Raw genomic sequence first — 19980 nt, 5'->3', positions numbered from 1 at the left:
CTGGAAGAATTTTTCTCTCAGAGAGTGGTGAGCCTGTGGACTTGTCTCCCACAGGAAGATGCGGTTAAGACGGTTTGGGAGATACGTTCAATAGCGAGCCGGACGTGGAACTTGCAGCTAAAGTGATCCAGGGGTACGGAGAGGAAGCTGGAGTGGTCACTGAAATGGCATGTTCAGTCATGATGATCTTGAATGGTGGTGATGATGTCTCGAAGGGCTGAATGGAACGAGTGAGGAGTGCAGTTGCTGGAAATCAGAGTCTCGATTGGAGTGGTGCTGGAAAAACAAAGCAAGTCAGGCAGCATCCTGATTTTCCTGCTCCTCGGATGCTGCCTGACTTGAAGGGCTGAATGGCCTACTCCTGCACTTCTTTTCTATGTTTCCATGTTGAACGCATGGCTCAGAGACTGACGTGAGTTGGAAGTAAACCTGCGATTAACTGTTCGTCCTCACGATTTTATAAACATCAAGAAATTGTTGGCAAAGTGTTTCGACGTTTACAGTGGAGCTGATGCAGCGTGCAGTAAAGTCACCACCGTCCTCCAGGAGCACTGCTCTCTGATGAGGGAGCGATTGATGGGTGGGAGTTGAAGCTGAGGGGACGAGCTTGAAAAGGGCAATCTTTCATGTTGAGTCCATTTGGCAGCGGGAATTGAAGCCAGGCTGCTGGATTTGTGCTGTATTCCAGGCCAGCGTATGAATCAGTTTGTCAGAAGCAGGTAACGGGAGAGCGCGTGGATCAGCAGCGGACCACGTTTAACACAGATGGTAGGGCACAACGAAAAGGCTGTTTTACAGCAGCGGCGGATTACTTGAAAGATAGATATTCACAGAATAAAACATGAAAACAACAATAACTGATATCTTAATCATCTCCACAGAGGTAGAAGATGATCTAAAGAAAAACTCAAATTGACAACAAATCAAGATTACACATAAGCACATTCTATCTAATACCCATGTCGCAGAGCGCAAAGCCGTGCAATCCTCGGTAGTATAGTGGTTAGTATCCCCGCCTGTCACGCGGGAGACCGGGGTTCAATTCCCCGCCGGGGAGTCGGCGGCATTTTGAGAGGCACGCACCATATCTCAATGCAGGAGTGCCCAATTCAAGTCCCGTTTGCTCCAAAGGCGTGCATTCACATGTCCGAGCGGCCTGCTCTTGCCAACAAACCAAACATGCCGTAGTCTCGATTCTGCTCTCCCTGGCAAACTTGTCCTTTCATCCATTTGAGACTTCCTGCTTTTTGACCACCAATCAAAACTGCCGTTCTGGAGAAGCGTCACTGGACCACAAACGTTGACTGCTTTCTTCCCCCACTCCAGATGCTGACTTTCTCCAGCAATTTCTGTTTCCCATTCTGATTTTGTTGTTACTTCGTCCCGTCGGTGGGCATATAACTCCCACGCAAACGGAGTGCAAATGAAAACCTTTAAGCAACCGGTAGCGACAAATGAATGTCAGGTTTCCCCGCTTCCTCCCTCCCTCCAATCAAAAAGGGGTCACTCCCCCTCAGAGTTTGGACCTGATCCTGCGATTAAGGTGACGCAACACCGTCCCCTGCTGCTGGCAGGCTGTACTACACCCACAGTGGAAAGTCCAAGTCATCTGAGTGGCATTGTCTGCTCTTCTCGATAGAAGGACAAAGCCCAGTGGCTGGGTTAACATGAAGGTCAACACAGAGGCAAGCTTGAGAAAGCACGTGCAGGAACTCCACCTACACTGTTGGCACCATAGAATCACCACAGTGTGGAAGCAGGCCATTCAGACGGACAGGTCCACACCGACCCTTCTGAAGAGAAACCCATGCAGATCCATGCTCGGCACTGAGGGATCCCAGCTGAAAATGTGTTGCTGGTCAAAGCACAGCAGGCCAGGCAGCATCTCAGGAATAGGGAATTCGACGTTTCGAGCATAAGCCCTTCAAAGTTCACCAGTTCCCAATGTTGGGGACGTCCAGAACCAGGGGTCACAGTCTCAGAATGAAGGGCAAGCGATTCTGGAAGAATTTTTCTCTCAGAGAGTGGTGAGCCTGTGGACTTGTCTCCCACAGGAAGATGCGGTTAAGACGGTTTGGGAGATACGTTCAATAGCGAGCCGGACGTGGAACTTGCAGCTAAAGTGATCCAGGGGTACGGAGAGGAAGCTGGAGTGGTCACTGAAATGGCATGTTCAGTCATGATGATCTTGAATGGTGGTGATGATGTCTCGAAGGGCTGAATGGAACGAGTGAGGAGTGCAGTTGCTGGAAATCAGAGTCTCGATTGGAGTGGTGCTGGAAAAACAAAGCATCCTGATTTTCCTGCTCCTCGGATGCTGCCTGACTTGAAGGGCTGAATGGCCTACTCCTGCACTTCTTTTCTATGTTTCCATGTTGAACGCATGGCTCAGAGACTGACGTGAGTTGGAAGTAAACCTGCGATTAACTGTTCGTCCTCATGATTTTATAAACATCAAGAAATTGTTGGCAAAGTGTTTCGACGTTTACAGTGGAGCTGATGCAGCGTGCAGTAAAGTCACCACCGTCCTCCAGGAGCACTGCTCTCTGATGAGGGAGCGATTGATGGGTGGGAGTTGAAGCTGAGGGGACGAGCTTGAAAAGGGCAATCTTTCATGTTGAGTCCATTTGGCAGCGGGAATTGAAGCCAGGCTGCTGGATTTGTGCTGTATTCCAGGCCAGCGTATGAATCAGTTTGTCAGAAGCAGGTAACGGGAGAGCGCGTGGATCAGCAGCGGACCAAGTTTAACACAGATGGTAGGGCACAACGAAAAGGCTGTTTTACAGCAGCGGCGGATTACTTGAAAGATAGATATTCACACAATAAAACATGAAAACAACAATAACTGATATCTTAATCATCTCCACAGAGGTAGAAGATGATCTAAAGAAAAACTCAAATTGACAACAAATCAAGATTACACATAAGCACATTCTATCTAATACCCATGTCGCAGAGCGCAAAGCCGTGCAATCCTCGGTAGTATAGTGGTTAGTATCCCCGCCTGTCACGCGGGAGACCGGGGTTCAATTCCCCGCCGGGGAGTCGGCGGCATTTTGAGAGGCACGCACCATATCTCAATGCAGGAGTGCCCAATTCAAGTCCCGTTTGCTCCAAAGGCGTGCATTCACATGTCCGAGCGGCCTGCTCTTGCCAACAAACCAAACATGTCGTAGTCTCGATTCTGCTCTCCCTGGCAAACTTGTCCTTTCATCCATTTGAGACTTCCTGCTTTTTGACCACCAATCAAAACTGCCGTTCTGGAGAAGCGTCACTGGACCACAAACGTTGACTGCTTTCTTCCCCCACTCCAGATGCTGACTTTCTCCAGCAATTTCTGTTTCCCATTCTGATTTTGTTGTTACTTCGTCCCGTCGGTGGGCATATAACTCCCACGCAAACGGAGTGCAAATGAAAACCTTTAAGCAACCGGTAGCGACAAATGAATGTCAGGTTTCCCCGCTTCCTCCCTCCCTCCAATCAAAAAGGGGTCACTCCCCCTCAGAGTTTGGACCTGATCCTGCGATTAAGGTGACGCAACACCGTCCCCTGCTGCTGGCAGGCTGTACTACACCCACAGTGGAAAGTCCAAGTCATCTGAGTGGCATTGTCTGCTCTTCTCGATAGAAGGACAAAGCCCAGTGGCTGGGTTAACATGAAGGTCAACACAGAGGCAAGCTTGAGAAAGCACGTGCAGGAACTCCACCTACACTGTTGGCACCATAGAATCACCACAGTGTGGAAGCAGGCCATTCAGACGGACAGGTCCACACCGACCCTTCTGAAGAGAAACCCATGCAGATCCATGCTCGGCACTGAGGGATCCCAGCTGAAAATGTGTTGCTGGTCAAAGCACAGCAGGCCAGGCAGCATCTCAGGAATAGGGAATTCGACGTTTCGAGCATAAGCCCTTCAAAGTTCACCAGTTCCCAATGTTGGGGACGTCCAGAACCAGGGGTCACAGTCTCAGAATGAAGGGCAAGCGATTCTGGAAGAATTTTTCTCTCAGAGAGTGGTGAGCCTGTGGACTTGTCTCCCACAGGAAGATGCGGTTAAGACGGTTTGGGAGATACGTTCAATAGCGAGCCGGACGTGGAACTTGCAGCTAAAGTGATCCAGGGGTACGGAGAGGAAGCTGGAGTGGTCACTGAAATGGCATGTTCAGTCATGATGATCTTGAATGGTGGTGATGATGTCTCGAAGGGCTGAATGGAACGAGTGAGGAGTGCAGTTGCTGGAAATCAGAGTCTCGATTGGAGTGGTGCTGGAAAAACAAAGCATCCTGATTTTCCTGCTCCTCGGATGCTGCCTGACTTGAAGGGCTGAATGGCCTACTCCTGCACTTCTTTTCTATGTTTCCATGTTGAACGCATGGCTCAGAGACTGACGTGAGTTGGAAGTAAACCTGCGATTAACTGTTCGTCCTCATGATTTTATAAACATCAAGAAATTGTTGGCAAAGTGTTTCGACGTTTACAGTGGAGCTGATGCAGCGTGCAGTAAAGTCACCACCGTCCTCCAGGAGCACTGCTCTCTGATGAGGGAGCGATTGATGGGTGGGAGTTGAAGCTGAGGGGACGAGCTTGAAAAGGGCAATCTTTCATGTTGAGTCCATTTGGCAGCGGGAATTGAAGCCAGGCTGCTGGATTTGTGCTGTATTCCAGGCCAGCGTATGAATCAGTTTGTCAGAAGCAGGTAACGGGAGAGCGCGTGGATCAGCAGCGGACCAAGTTTAACACAGATGGTAGGGCACAACGAAAAGGCTGTTTTACAGCAGCGGCGGATTACTTGAAAGATAGATATTGACACAATAAAACATGAAAACAACAATAACTGATATCTTAATCATCTCCACAGAGGTAGAAGATGATCTAAAGAAAAACTCAAATTGACAACAAATCAAGATTACACATAAGCACATTCTATCTAATACCCATGTCGCAGAGCGCAAAGCCGTGCAATCCTCGGTAGTATAGTGGTTAGTATCCCCGCCTGTCACGCGGGAGACCGGGGTTCAATTCCCCGCCGGGGAGTCGGCGGCATTTTGAGAGGCACGCACCATATCTCAATGCAGGAGTGCCCAATTCAAGTCCCGTTTGCTCCAAAGGCGTGCATTCACATGTCCGAGCGGCCTGCTCTTGCCAACAAACCAAACATGTCGTAGTCTCGATTCTGCTCTCCCTGGCAAACTTGTCCTTTCATCCATTTGAGACTTCCTGCTTTTTGACCACCAATCAAAACTGCCGTTCTGGAGAAGCGTCACTGGACCACAAACGTTGACTGCTTTCTTCCCCCACTCCAGATGCTGACTTTCTCCAGCAATTTCTGTTTCCCATTCTGATTTTGTTGTTACTTCGTCCCGTCGGTGGGCATATAACTCCCACGCAAACGGAGTGCAAATGAAAACCTTTAAGCAACCGGTAGCGACAAATGAATGTCAGGTTTCCCCGCTTCCTCCCTCCCTCCAATCAAAAAGGGGTCACTCCCCCTCAGAGTTTGGACCTGATCCTGCGATTAAGGTGACGCAACACCGTCCCCTGCTGCTGGCAGGCTGTACTACACCCACAGTGGAAAGTCCAAGTCATCTGAGTGGCATTGTCTGCTCTTCTCGATAGAAGGACAAAGCCCAGTGGCTGGGTTAACATGAAGGTCAACACAGAGGCAAGCTTGAGAAAGCACGTGCAGGAACTCAACCTACACTGTTGGCACCATAGAATCACCACAGTGTGGAAGCAGGCCATTCAGACGGACAGGTCCACACCGACCCTTCTGAAGAGAAACCCATGCAGATCCATGCTCGGCACTGAGGGATCCCAGCTGAAAATGTGTTGCTGGTCAAAGCACAGCAGGCCAGGCAGCATCTCAGGAATAGGGAATTCGACGTTTCGAGCATAAGCCCTTCAAAGTTCACCAGTTCCCAATGTTGGGGACGTCCAGAACCAGGGGTCACAGTCTCAGAATGAAGGGCAAGCGATTCTGGAAGAATTTTTCTCTCAGAGAGTGGTGAGCCTGTGGACTTGTCTCCCACAGGAAGATGCGGTTAAGACGGTTTGGGAGATACGTTCAATAGCGAGCCGGACGTGGAACTTGCAGCTAAAGTGATCCAGGGGTACGGAGAGGAAGCTGGAGTGGTCACTGAAATGGCATGTTCAGTCATGATGATCTTGAATGGTGGTGATGATGTCTCGAAGGGCTGAATGGAACGAGTGAGGAGTGCAGTTGCTGGAAATCAGAGTCTCGATTGGAGTGGTGCTGGAAAAACAAAGCATCCTGATTTTCCTGCTCCTCGGATGCTGCCTGACTTGAAGGGCTGAATGGCCTACTCCTGCACTTCTTTTCTATGTTTCCATGTTGAACGCATGGCTCAGAGACTGACGTGAGTTGGAAGTAAACCTGCGATTAACTGTTCGTCCTCATGATTTTATAAACATCAAGAAATTGTTGGCAAAGTGTTTCGACGTTTACAGTGGAGCTGATGCAGCGTGCAGTAAAGTCACCACCGTCCTCCAGGAGCACTGCTCTCTGATGAGGGAGCGATTGATGGGTGGGAGTTGAAGCTGAGGGGACGAGCTTGAAAAGGGCAATCTTTCATGTTGAGTCCATTTGGCAGCGGGAATTGAAGCCAGGCTGCTGGATTTGTGCTGTATTCCAGGCCAGCGTATGAATCAGTTTGTCAGAAGCAGGTAACGGGAGAGCGCGTGGATCAGCAGCGGACCAAGTTTAACACAGATGGTAGGGCACAACGAAAAGGCTGTTTTACAGCAGCGGCGGATTACTTGAAAGATAGATATTGACACAATAAAACATGAAAACAACAATAACTGATATCTTAATCATCTCCACAGAGGTAGAAGATGATCTAAAGAAAAACTCAAATTGACAACAAATCAAGATTACACATAAGCACATTCTATCTAATACCCATGTCGCAGAGCGCAAAGCCGTGCAATCCTCGGTAGTATAGTGGTTAGTATCCCCGCCTGTCACGCGGGAGACCGGGGTTCAATTCCCCGCCGGGGAGTCGGCGGCATTTTGAGAGGCACGCACCATATCTCAATGCAGGAGTGCCCAATTCAAGTCCCGTTTGCTCCAAAGGCGTGCATTCACATGTCCGAGCGGCCTGCTCTTGCCAACAAACCAAACATGTCGTAGTCTCGATTCTGCTCTCCCTGGCAAACTTGTCCTTTCATCCATTTGAGACTTCCTGCTTTTTGACCACCAATCAAAACTGCCGTTCTGGAGAAGCGTCACTGGACCACAAACGTTGACTGCTTTCTTCCCCCACTCCAGATGCTGACTTTCTCCAGCAATTTCTGTTTCCCATTCTGATTTTGTTGTTACTTCGTCCCGTCGGTGGGCATATAACTCCCACGCAAACGGAGTGCAAATGAAAACCTTTAAGCAACCGGTAGCGACAAATGAATGTCAGGTTTCCCCGCTTCCTCCCTCCCTCCAATCAAAAAGGGGTCACTCCCCCTCAGAGTTTGGACCTGATCCTGCGATTAAGGTGACGCAACACCGTCCCCTGCTGCTGGCAGGCTGTACTACACCCACAGTGGAAAGTCCAAGTCATCTGAGTGGCATTGTCTGCTCTTCTCGATAGAAGGACAAAGCCCAGTGGCTGGGTTAACATGAAGGTCAACACAGAGGCAAGCTTGAGAAAGCACGTGCAGGAACTCCACCTACACTGTTGGCACCATAGAATCACCACAGTGTGGAAGCAGGCCATTCAGACGGACAGGTCCACACCGACCCTTCTGAAGAGAAACCCATGCAGATCCATGCTCGGCACTGAGGGATCCCAGCTGAAAATGTGTTGCTGGTCAAAGCACAGCAGGCCAGGCAGCATCTCAGGAATAGGGAATTCGACGTTTCGAGCATAAGCCCTTCAAAGTTCACCAGTTCCCAATGTTGGGGACGTCCAGAACCAGGGGTCACAGTCTCAGAATGAAGGGCAAGCGATTCTGGAAGAATTTTTCTCTCAGAGAGTGGTGAGCCTGTGGACTTGTCTCCCACAGGAAGATGCGGTTAAGACGGTTTGGGAGATACGTTCAATAGCGAGCCGGACGTGGAACTTGCAGCTAAAGTGATCCAGGGGTACGGAGAGGAAGCTGGAGTGGTCACTGAAATGGCATGTTCAGTCATGATGATCTTGAATGGTGGTGATGATGTCTCGAAGGGCTGAATGGAACGAGTGAGGAGTGCAGTTGCTGGAAATCAGAGTCTCGATTGGAGTGGTGCTGGAAAAACAAAGCATCCTGATTTTCCTGCTCCTCGGATGCTGCCTGACTTGAAGGGCTGAATGGCCTACTCCTGCACTTCTTTTCTATGTTTCCATGTTGAACGCATGGCTCAGAGACTGACGTGAGTTGGAAGTAAACCTGCGATTAACTGTTCGTCCTCATGATTTTATAAACATCAAGAAATTGTTGGCAAAGTGTTTCGACGTTTACAGTGGAGCTGATGCAGCGTGCAGTAAAGTCACCACCGTCCTCCAGGAGCACTGCTCTCTGATGAGGGAGCGATTGATGGGTGGGAGTTGAAGCTGAGGGGACGAGCTTGAAAAGGGCAATCTTTCATGTTGAGTCCATTTGGCAGCGGGAATTGAAGCCAGGCTGCTGGATTTGTGCTGTATTCCAGGCCAGCGTATGAATCAGTTTGTCAGAAGCAGGTAACGGGAGAGCGCGTGGATCAGCAGCGGACCAAGTTTAACACAGATGGTAGGGCACAACGAAAAGGCTGTTTTACAGCAGCGGCGGATTACTTGAAAGATAGATATTGACACAATAAAACATGAAAACAACAATAACTGATATCTTAATCATCTCCACAGAGGTAGAAGATGATCTAAAGAAAAACTCAAATTGACAACAAATCAAGATTACACATAAGCACATTCTATCTAATACCCATGTCGCAGAGCGCAAAGCCGTGCAATCCTCGGTAGTATAGTGGTTAGTATCCCCGCCTGTCACGCGGGAGACCGGGGTTCAATTCCCCGCCGGGGAGTCGGCGGCATTTTGAGAGGCACGCACCATATCTCAATGCAGGAGTGCCCAATTCAAGTCCCGTTTGCTCCAAAGGCGTGCATTCACATGTCCGAGCGGCCTGCTCTTGCCAACAAACCAAACATGTCGTAGTCTCGATTCTGCTCTCCCTGGCAAACTTGTCCTTTCATCCATTTGAGACTTCCTGCTTTTTGACCACCAATCAAAACTGCCGTTCTGGAGAAGCGTCACTGGACCACAAACGTTGACTGCTTTCTTCCCCCACTCCAGATGCTGACTTTCTCCAGCAATTTCTGTTTCCCATTCTGATTTTGTTGTTACTTCGTCCCGTCGGTGGGCATATAACTCCCACGCAAACGGAGTGCAAATGAAAACCTTTAAGCAACCGGTAGCGACAAATGAATGTCAGGTTTCCCCGCTTCCTCCCTCCCTCCAATCAAAAAGGGGTCACTCCCCCTCAGAGTTTGGACCTGATCCTGCGATTAAGGTGACGCAACACCGTCCCCTGCTGCTGGCAGGCTGTACTACACCCACAGTGGAAAGTCCAAGTCATCTGAGTGGCATTGTCTGCTCTTCTCGATAGAAGGACAAAGCCCAGTGGCTGGGTTAACATGAAGGTCAACACAGAGGCAAGCTTGAGAAAGCACGTGCAGGAACTCCACCTACACTGTTGGCACCATAGAATCACCACAGTGTGGAAGCAGGCCATTCAGACGGACAGGTCCACACCGACCCTTCTGAAGAGAAACCCATGCAGATCCATGCTCGGCACTGAGGGATCCCAGCTGAAAATGTGTTGCTGGTCAAAGCACAGCAGGCCAGGCAGCATCTCAGGAATAGGGAATTCGACGTTTCGAGCATAAGCCCTTCAAAGTTCACCAGTTCCCAATGTTGGGGACGTCCAGAACCAGGGGTCACAGTCTCAGAATGAAGGGCAAGCGATTCTGGAAGAATTTTTCTCTCAGAGAGTGGTGAGCCTGTGGACTTGTCTCCCACAGGAAGATGCGGTTAAGACGGTTTGGGAGATACGTTCAATAGCGAGCCGGACGTGGAACTTGCAGCTAAAGTGATCCAGGGGTACGGAGAGGAAGCTGGAGTGGTCACTGAAATGGCATGTTCAGTCATGATGATCTTGAATGGTGGTGATGATGTCTCGAAGGGCTGAATGGAACGAGTGAGGAGTGCAGTTGCTGGAAATCAGAGTCTCGATTGGAGTGGTGCTGGAAAAACAAAGCATCCTGATTTTCCTGCTCCTCGGATGCTGCCTGACTTGAAGGGCTGAATGGCCTACTCCTGCACTTCTTTTCTATGTTTCCATGTTGAACGCATGGCTCAGAGACTGACGTGAGTTGGAAGTAAACCTGCGATTAACTGTTCGTCCTCATGATTTTATAAACATCAAGAAATTGTTGGCAAAGTGTTTCGACGTTTACAGTGGAGCTGATGCAGCGTGCAGTAAAGTCACCACCGTCCTCCAGGAGCACTGCTCTCTGATGAGGGAGCGATTGATGGGTGGGAGTTGAAGCTGAGGGGACGAGCTTGAAAAGGGCAATCTTTCATGTTGAGTCCATTTGGCAGCGGGAATTGAAGCCAGGCTGCTGGATTTGTGCTGTATTCCAGGCCAGCGTATGAATCAGTTTGTCAGAAGCAGGTAACGGGAGAGCGCGTGGATCAGCAGCGGACCAAGTTTAACACAGATGGTAGGGCACAACGAAAAGGCTGTTTTACAGCAGCGGCGGATTACTTGAAAGATAGATATTGACACAATAAAACATGAAAACAACAATAACTGATATCTTAATCATCTCCACAGAGGTAGAAGATGATCTAAAGAAAAACTCAAATTGACAACAAATCAAGATTACACATAAGCACATTCTATCTAATACCCATGTCGCAGAGCGCAAAGCCGTGCAATCCTCGGTAGTATAGTGGTTAGTATCCCCGCCTGTCACGCGGGAGACCGGGGTTCAATTCCCCGCCGGGGAGTCGGCGGCATTTTGAGAGGCACGCACCATATCTCAATGCAGGAGTGCCCAATTCAAGTCCCGTTTGCTCCAAAGGCGTGCATTCACATGTCCGAGCGGCCTGCTCTTGCCAACAAACCAAACATGTCGTAGTCTCGATTCTGCTCTCCCTGGCAAACTTGTCCTTTCATCCATTTGAGACTTCCTGCTTTTTGACCACCAATCAAAACTGCCGTTCTGGAGAAGCGTCACTGGACCACAAACGTTGACTGCTTTCTTCCCCCACTCCAGATGCTGACTTTCTCCAGCAATTTCTGTTTCCCATTCTGATTTTGTTGTTACTTCGTCCCGTCGGTGGGCATATAACTCCCACGCAAACGGAGTGCAAATGAAAACCTTTAAGCAACCGGTAGCGACAAATGAATGTCAGGTTTCCCCGCTTCCTCCCTCCCTCCAATCAAAAAGGGGTCACTCCCCCTCAGAGTTTGGACCTGATCCTGCGATTAAGGTGACGCAACACCGTCCCCTGCTGCTGGCAGGCTGTACTACACCCACAGTGGAAAGTCCAAGTCATCTGAGTGGCATTGTCTGCTCTTCTCGATAGAAGGACAAAGCCCAGTGGCTGGGTTAACATGAAGGTCAACACAGAGGCAAGCTTGAGAAAGCACGTGCAGGAACTCAACCTACACTGTTGGCACCATAGAATCACCACAGTGTGGAAGCAGGCCATTCAGACGGACAGGTCCACACCGACCCTTCTGAAGAGAAACCCATGCAGATCCATGCTCGGCACTGAGGGATCCCAGCTGAAAATGTGTTGCTGGTCAAAGCACAGCAGGCCAGGCAGCATCTCAGGAATAGGGAATTCGACGTTTCGAGCATAAGCCCTTCAAAGTTCACCAGTTCCCAATGTTGGGGACGTCCAGAACCAGGGGTCACAGTCTCAGAATGAAGGGCAAGCGATTCTGGAAGAATTTTTCTCTCAGAGAGTGGTGAGCCTGTGGACTTGTCTCCCACAGGAAGATGCGGTTAAGACGGTTTGGGAGATACGTTCAATAGCGAGCCGGACGTGGAACTTGCAGCTAAAGTGATCCAGGGGTACGGAGAGGAAGCTGGAGTGGTCACTGAAATGGCATGTTCAGTCATGATGATCTTGAATGGTGGTGATGATGTCTCGAAGGGCTGAATGGAACGAGTGAGGAGTGCAGTTGCTGGAAATCAGAGTCTCGATTGGAGTGGTGCTGGAAAAACAAAGCAAGTCAGGCAGCATCCTGATTTTCCTGCTCCTCGGATGCTGCCTGACTTGAAGGGCTGAATGGCCTACTCCTGCACTTCTTTTCTATGTTTCCATGTTGAACGCATGGCTCAGAGACTGACGTGAGTTGGAAGTAAACCTGCGATTAACTGTTCGTCCTCATGATTTTATAAACATCAAGAAATTGTTGGCAAAGTGTTTCGACGTTTACAGTGGAGCTGATGCAGCGTGCAGTAAAGTCACCACCGTCCTCCAGGAGCACTGCTCTCTGATGAGGGAGCGATTGATGGGTGGGAGTTGAAGCTGAGGGGACGAGCTTGAAAAGGGCAATCTTTCATGTTGAGTCCATTTGGCAGCGGGAATTGAAGCCAGGCTGCTGGATTTGTGCTGTATTCCAGGCCAGCGTATGAATCAGTTTGTCAGAAGCAGGTAACGGGAGAGCGCGTGGATCAGCAGCGGACCAAGTTTAACACAGATGGTAGGGCACAACGAAAAGGCTGTTTTACAGCAGCGGCGGATTACTTGAAAGATAGATATTGACACAATAAAACATGAAAACAACAATAACTGATATCTTAATCATCTCCACAGAGGTAGAAGATGATCTAAAGAAAAACTCAAATTGACAACAAATCAAGATTACACATAAGCACATTCTATCTAATACCCATGTCGCAGAGCGCAAAGCCGTGCAATCCTCGGTAGTATAGTGGTTAGTATCCCCGCCTGTCACGCGGGAGACCGGGGTTCAATTCCCCGCCGGGGAGTCGGCGGCATTTTGAGAGGCACGCACCATATCTCAATGCAGGAGTGCCCAATTCAAGTCCCGTTTGCTCCAAAGGCGTGCATTCACATGTCCGAGCGGCCTGCTCTTGCCAACAAACCAAACATGTCGTAGTCTCGATTCTGCTCTCCCTGGCAAACTTGTCCTTTCATCCATTTGAGACTTCCTGCTTTTTGACCACCAATCAAAACTGCCGGGCAAACTTGTCCTTTCATCCATTTGAGACTTCCTGCTTTTTGACCACCAATCAAAACTGCCGTTCTGGAGAAGCGTCACTGGACCACAAACGTTGACTGCTTTCTTCCCCCACTCCAGATGCTGACTTTCTCCAGCAATTTCTGTTTCCCATTCTGATTTTGTTGTTACTTCGTCCCGTCGGTGGGCATATAACTCCCACGCAAACGGAGTGCAAATGAAAACCTTTAAGCAACCGGTAGCGACAAATGAATGTCAGGTTTCCCCGCTTCCTCCCTCCCTCCAATCAAAAAGGGGTCACTCCCCCTCAGAGTTTGGACCTGATCCTGCGATTAAGGTGACGCAACACCGTCCCCTGCTGCTGGCAGGCTGTACTACACCCACAGTGGAAAGTCCAAGTCATCTGAGTGGCATTGTCTGCTCTTCTCGATAGAAGGACAAAGCCCAGTGGCTGGGTTAACGTGAAGGTCAACACAGAGGCAAGCTTGAGAAAGCACGTGCAGGAACTCCACCTACACTGTTGGCACCATAGAATCACCACAGTGTGGAAGCAGGCCATTCAGACGGACAGGTCCACACCGACCCTTCTGAAGAGAAACCCATGCAGATCCATGCTCGGCACTGAGGGATCCCAGCTGAAAATGTGTTGCTGGTCAAAGCACAGCAGGCCAGGCAGCATCTCAGGAATAGGGAATTCGACGTTTCGAGCATAAGCCCTTCAAAGTTCACCAGTTCCCAATGTTGGGGACGTCCAGAACCAGGGGTCACAGTCTCAGAATGAAGGGCAAGCGATTCTGGAAGAATTTTTCTCTCAGAGAGTGGTGAGCCTGTGGACTTGTCTCCCACAGGAAGATGCGGTTAAGACGGTTTGGGAGATACGTTCAATAGCGAGCCGGACGTGGAACTTGCAGCTAAAGTGATCCAGGGGTACGGAGAGGAAGCTGGAGTGGTCACTGAAATGGCATGTTCAGTCATGATGATCTTGAATGGTGGTGATGATGTCTCGAAGGGCTGAATGGAACGAGTGAGGAGTGCAGTTGCTGGAAATCAGAGTCTCGATTGGAGTGGTGCTGGAAAAACAAAGCAAGTCAGGCAGCATCCTGATTTTCCTGCTCCTCGGATGCTGCCTGACTTGAAGGGCTGAATGGCCTACTCCTGCACTTCTTTTCTATGTTTCCATGTTGAACGCATGGCTCAGAGACTGACGTGAGTTGGAAGTAAACCTGCGATTAACTGTTCGTCCTCACGATTTTATAAACATCAAGAAATTGTTGGCAAAGTGTTTCGACGTTTACAGTGGAGCTGATGCAGCGTGCAGTAAAGTCACCACCGTCCTCCAGGAGCACTGCTCTCTGATGAGGGAGCGATTGATGGGTGGGAGTTGAAGCTGAGGGGACGAGCTTGAAAAGGGCAATCTTTCATGTTGAGTCCATTTGGCAGCGGGAATTGAAGCCAGGCTGCTGGATTTGTGCTGTATTCCAGGCCAGCGTATGAATCAGTTTGTCAGAAGCAGGTAACGGGAGAGCGCGTGGATCAGCAGCGGACCAAGTTTAACACAGATGGTAGGGCACAACGAAAAGGCTGTTTTACAGCAGCGGCGGATTACTTGAAAGATAGATATTGACACAATAAAACATGAAAACAACAATAACTGATATCTTAATCATCTCCACAGAGGTAGAAGATGATCTAAAGAAAAACTCAAATTGACAACAAATCAAGATTACACATAAGCACATTCTATCTAATACCCATGTCGCAGAGCGCAAAGCCGTGCAATCCTCGGTAGTATAGTGGTTAGTATCCCCGCCTGTCACGCGGGAGACCGGGGTTCAATTCCCCGCCGGGGAGTCGGCGGCATTTTGAGAGGCACGCACCATATCTCAATGCAGGAGTGCCCAATTCAAGTCCCGTTTGCTCCAAAGGCGTGCATTCACATGTCCGAGCGGCCTGCTCTTGCCAACAAACCAAACATGTCGTAGTCTCGATTCTGCTCTCCCTGGCAAACTTGTCCTTTCATCCATTTGAGACTTCCTGCTTTTTGACCACCAATCAAAACTGCCGGGCAAACTTGTCCTTTCATCCATTTGAGACTTCCTGCTTTTTGACCACCAATCAAAACTGCCGTTCTGGAGAAGCGTCACTGGACCACAAACGTTGACTGCTTTCTTCCCCCACTCCAGATGCTGACTTTCTCCAGCAATTTCTGTTTCCCATTCTGATTTTGTTGTTACTTCGTCCCGTCGGTGGGCATATAACTCCCACGCAAACGGAGTGCAAATGAAAACCTTTAAGCAACCGGTAGCGACAAATGAATGTCAGGTTTCCCCGCTTCCTCCCTCCCTCCAATCAAAAAGGGGTCACTCCCCCTCAGAGTTTGGACCTGATCCTGCGATTAAGGTGACGCAACACCGTCCCCTGCTGCTGGCAGGCTGTACTACACCCACAGTGGAAAGTCCAAGTCATCTGAGTGGCATTGTCTGCTCTTCTCGATAGAAGGACAAAGCCCAGTGGCTGGGTTAACGTGAAGGTCAACACAGAGGCAAGCTTGAGAAAGCACGTGCAGGAACTCCACCTACACTGTTGGCACCATAGAATCACCACAGTGTGGAAGCAGGCCATTCAGACGGACAGGTCCACACCGACCCTTCTGAAGAGAAACCCATGCAGATCCATGCTCGGCACTGAGGGATCCCAGCTGAAAATGTGTTGCTGGTCAAAGCACAGCAGGCCAGGCAGCATCTCAGGAATAGGGAATTCGACGTTTCGAGCATAAGCCCTTCAAAGTTCACCAGTTCCCAATGTTGGGGACGTCCAGAACCAGGGGTCACAGTCTCAGAATGAAGGGCAAGCGATTCTGGAAGAATTTTTCTCTCAGAGAGTGGTGAGCCTGTGGACTTGTCTCCCACAGGAAGATGCGGTTAAGACGGTTTGGGAGATACGTTCAATAGCGAGCCGGACGTGGAACTTGCAGCTAAAGTGATCCAGGGGTACGGAGAGGAAGCTGGAGTGGTCACTGAAATGGCATGTTCAGTCATGATGATCTTGAATGGTGGTGATGATGTCTCGAAGGGCTGAATGGAACGAGTGAGGAGTGCAGTTGCTGGAAATCAGAGTCTCGATTGGAGTGGTGCTGGAAAAACAAAGCAAGTCAGGCAGCATCCTGATTTTCCTGCTCCTCGGATGCTGCCTGACTTGAAGGGCTGAATGGCCTACTCCTGCACTTCTTTTCTATGTTTCCATGTTGAACGCATGGCTCAGAGACTGACGTGAGTTGGAAGTAAACCTGCGATTAACTGTTCGTCCTCACGATTTTATAAACATCAAGAAATTGTTGGCAAAGTGTTTCGACGTTTACAGTGGAGCTGATGCAGCGTGCAGTAAAGTCACCACCGTCCTCCAGGAGCACTGCTCTCTGATGAGGGAGCGATTGATGGGTGGGAGTTGAAGCTGAGGGGACGAGCTTGAAAAGGGCAATCTTTCATGTTGAGTCCATTTGGCAGCGGGAATTGAAGCCAGGCTGCTGGATTTGTGCTGTATTCCAGGCCAGCGTATGAATCAGTTTGTCAGAAGCAGGTAACGGGAGAGCGCGTGGATCAGCAGCGGACCAAGTTTAACACAGATGGTAGGGCACAACGAAAAGGCTGTTTTACAGCAGCGGCGGATTACTTGAAAGATAGATATTGACACAATAAAACATGAAAACAACAATAACTGATATCTTAATCATCTCCACAGAGGTAGAAGATGATCTAAAGAAAAACTCAAATTGACAACAAATCAAGATTACACATAAGCACATTCTATCTAATACCCATGTCGCAGAGCGCAAAGCCGTGCAATCCTCGGTAGTATAGTGGTTAGTATCCCCGCCTGTCACGCGGGAGACCGGGGTTCAATTCCCCGCCGGGGAGTCGGCGGCATTTTGAGAGGCACGCACCATATCTCAATGCAGGAGTGCCCAATTCAAGTCCCGTTTGCTCCAAAGGCGTGCATTCACATGTCCGAGCGGCCTGCTCTTGCCAACAAACCAAACATGTCGTAGTCTCGATTCTGCTCTCCCTGGCAAACTTGTCCTTTCATCCATTTGAGACTTCCTGCTTTTTGACCACCAATCAAAACTGCCGGGCAAACTTGTCCTTTCATCCATTTGAGACTTCCTGCTTTTTGACCACCAATCAAAACTGCCGTTCTGGAGAAGCGTCACTGGACCACAAACGTTGACTGCTTTCTTCCCCCACTCCAGATGCTGACTTTCTCCAGCAATTTCTGTTTCCCATTCTGATTTTGTTGTTACTTCGTCCCGTCGGTGGGCATATAACTCCCACGCAAACGGAGTGCAAATGAAAACCTTTAAGCAACCGGTAGCGACAAATGAATGTCAGGTTTCCCCGCTTCCTCCCTCCCTCCAATCAAAAAGGGGTCACTCCCCCTCAGAGTTTGGACCTGATCCTGCGATTAAGGTGACGCAACACCGTCCCCTGCTGCTGGCAGGCTGTACTACACCCACAGTGGAAAGTCCAAGTCATCTGAGTGGCATTGTCTGCTCTTCTCGATAGAAGGACAAAGCCCAGTGGCTGGGTTAACATGAAGGTCAACACAGAGGCAAGCTTGAGAAAGCACGTGCAGGAACTCCACCTACACTGTTGGCACCATAGAATCACCACAGTGTGGAAGCAGGCCATTCAGACGGACAGGTCCACACCGACCCTTCTGAAGAGAAACCCATGCAGATCCATGCTCGGCACTGAGGGATCCCAGCTGAAAATGTGTTGCTGGTCAAAGCACAGCAGGCCAGGCAGCATCTCAGGAATAGGGAATTCGACGTTTCGAGCATAAGCCCTTCAAAGTTCACCAGTTCCCAATGTTGGGGACGTCCAGAACCAGGGGTCACAGTCTCAGAATGAAGGGCAAGCGATTCTGGAAGAATTTTTCTCTCAGAGAGTGGTGAGCCTGTGGACTTGTCTCCCACAGGAAGATGCGGTTAAGACGGTTTGGGAGATACGTTCAATAGCGAGCCGGACGTGGAACTTGCAGCTAAAGTGATCCAGGGGTACGGAGAGGAAGCTGGAGTGGTCACTGAAATGGCATGTTCAGTCATGATGATCTTGAATGGTGGTGATGATGTCTCGAAGGGCTGAATGGAACGAGTGAGGAGTGCAGTTGCTGGAAATCAGAGTCTCGATTGGAGTGGTGCTGGAAAAACAAAGCATCCTGATTTTCCTGCTCCTCGGATGCTGCCTGACTTGAAGGGCTGAATGGCCTACTCCTGCACTTCTTTTCTATGTTTCCATGTTGAACGCATGGCTCAGAGACTGACGTGAGTTGGAAGTAAACCTGCGATTAACTGTTCGTCCTCATGATTTTATAAACATCAAGAAATTGTTGGCAAAGTGTTTCGACGTTTACAGTGGAGCTGATGCAGCGTGCAGTAAAGTCACCACCGTCCTCCAGGAGCACTGCTCTCTGATGAGGGAGCGATTGATGGGTGGGAGTTGAAGCTGAGGGGACGAGCTTGAAAAGGGCAATCTTTCATGTTGAGTCCATTTGGCAGCGGGAATTGAAGCCAGGCTGCTGGATTTGTGCTGTATTCCAGGCCAGCGTATGAATCAGTTTGTCAGAAGCAGGTAACGGGAGAGCGCGTGGATCAGCAGCGGACCAAGTTTAACACAGATGGTAGGGCACAACGAAAAGGCTGTTTTACAGCAGCGGCGGATTACTTGAAAGATAGATATTGACACAATAAAACATGAAAACAACAATAACTGATATCTTAATCATCTCCACAGAGGTAGAAGATGATCTAAAGAAAAACTCAAATTGACAACAAATCAAGATTACACATAAGCACATTCTATCTAATACCCATGTCGCAGAGCGCAAAGCCGTGCAATCCTCGGTAGTATAGTGGTTAGTATCCCCGCCTGTCACGCGGGAGACCGGGGTTCAATTCCCCGCCGGGGAGTCGGCGGCATTTTGAGAGGCACGCACCATATCTCAATGCAGGAGTGCCCAATTCAAGTCCCGTTTGCTCCAAAGGCGTGCATTCACATGTCCGAGCGGCCTGCTCTTGCCAACAAACCAAACATGTCGTAGTCTCGATTCTGCTCTCCCTGGCAAACTTGTCCTTTCATCCATTTGAGACTTCCTGCTTTTTGACCACCAATCAAAACTGCCGTTCTGGAGAAGCGTCACTGGACCACAAACGTTGACTGCTTTCTTCCCCCACTCCAGATGCTGACTTTCTCCAGCAATTTCTGTTTCCCATTCTGATTTTGTTGTTACTTCGTCCCGTCGGTGGGCATATAACTCCCACGCAAACGGAGTGCAAATGAAAACCTTTAAGCAACCGGTAGCGACAAATGAATGTCAGGTTTCCCCGCTTCCTCCCTCCCTCCAATCAAAAAGGGGTCACTCCCCCTCAGAGTTTGGACCTGATCCTGCGATTAAGGTGACGCAACACCGTCCCCTGCTGCTGGCAGGCTGTACTACACCCACAGTGGAAAGTCCAAGTCATCTGAGTGGCATTGTCTGCTCTTCTCGATAGAAGGACAAAGCCCAGTGGCTGGGTTAACATGAAGGTCAACACAGAGGCAAGCTTGAGAAAGCACGTGCAGGAACTCCACCTACACTGTTGGCACCATAGAATCACCACAGTGTGGAAGCAGGCCATTCAGACGGACAGGTCCACACCGACCCTTCTGAAGAGAAACCCATGCAGATCCATGCTCGGCACTGAGGGATCCCAGCTGAAAATGTGTTGCTGGTCAA

General features: G+C 49.6%; 10 non-coding genes across 10 annotated transcripts; all 10 read left to right on the top strand.

The window, feature by feature from the left end:
• The first annotated feature begins 985 nt into the window (after window positions 1-985).
• trnad-guc (transfer RNA aspartic acid (anticodon GUC)) lies at window positions 986-1057 on the top strand. Its single transcript has one exon. It is a non-coding gene; the product is annotated as a tRNA-Asp (tRNA).
• Window positions 1058-2973: 1916 nt separating this feature from the next.
• Window positions 2974-3045, top strand: trnad-guc (transfer RNA aspartic acid (anticodon GUC)). Its single transcript has one exon. It is a non-coding gene; the product is annotated as a tRNA-Asp (tRNA).
• Window positions 3046-4961: 1916 nt separating this feature from the next.
• Window positions 4962-5033, top strand: trnad-guc (transfer RNA aspartic acid (anticodon GUC)). The gene has a single exon. It is a non-coding gene; the product is annotated as a tRNA-Asp (tRNA).
• A 1916-nt stretch (window positions 5034-6949) lies between these two features.
• Window positions 6950-7021, top strand: trnad-guc (transfer RNA aspartic acid (anticodon GUC)). The gene has a single exon. It is a non-coding gene; the product is annotated as a tRNA-Asp (tRNA).
• Window positions 7022-8937: 1916 nt separating this feature from the next.
• On the top strand, window positions 8938-9009 carry trnad-guc (transfer RNA aspartic acid (anticodon GUC)). The gene has a single exon. It is a non-coding gene; the product is annotated as a tRNA-Asp (tRNA).
• Window positions 9010-10925: 1916 nt separating this feature from the next.
• trnad-guc (transfer RNA aspartic acid (anticodon GUC)) lies at window positions 10926-10997 on the top strand. Its single transcript has one exon. It is a non-coding gene; the product is annotated as a tRNA-Asp (tRNA).
• Window positions 10998-12925: 1928 nt separating this feature from the next.
• Window positions 12926-12997, top strand: trnad-guc (transfer RNA aspartic acid (anticodon GUC)). Its single transcript has one exon. It is a non-coding gene; the product is annotated as a tRNA-Asp (tRNA).
• A 1991-nt stretch (window positions 12998-14988) lies between these two features.
• On the top strand, window positions 14989-15060 carry trnad-guc (transfer RNA aspartic acid (anticodon GUC)). The gene has a single exon. It is a non-coding gene; the product is annotated as a tRNA-Asp (tRNA).
• Window positions 15061-17051: 1991 nt separating this feature from the next.
• trnad-guc (transfer RNA aspartic acid (anticodon GUC)) lies at window positions 17052-17123 on the top strand. Its single transcript has one exon. It is a non-coding gene; the product is annotated as a tRNA-Asp (tRNA).
• A 1979-nt stretch (window positions 17124-19102) lies between these two features.
• trnad-guc (transfer RNA aspartic acid (anticodon GUC)) lies at window positions 19103-19174 on the top strand. The gene has a single exon. It is a non-coding gene; the product is annotated as a tRNA-Asp (tRNA).
• Window positions 19175-19980: the final 806 nt, after the last annotated feature.

This window comes from Hemiscyllium ocellatum, unplaced genomic scaffold, assembly GCF_020745735.1.
Source record: "Hemiscyllium ocellatum isolate sHemOce1 unplaced genomic scaffold, sHemOce1.pat.X.cur. scaffold_890_pat_ctg1, whole genome shotgun sequence".
Taxonomy (NCBI): domain Eukaryota; kingdom Metazoa; phylum Chordata; class Chondrichthyes; order Orectolobiformes; family Hemiscylliidae; genus Hemiscyllium; species Hemiscyllium ocellatum.
The sequence above is the reverse complement of the archived record's forward strand: the minus strand, read 5'-3'. Positions and strand labels throughout refer to the sequence as shown.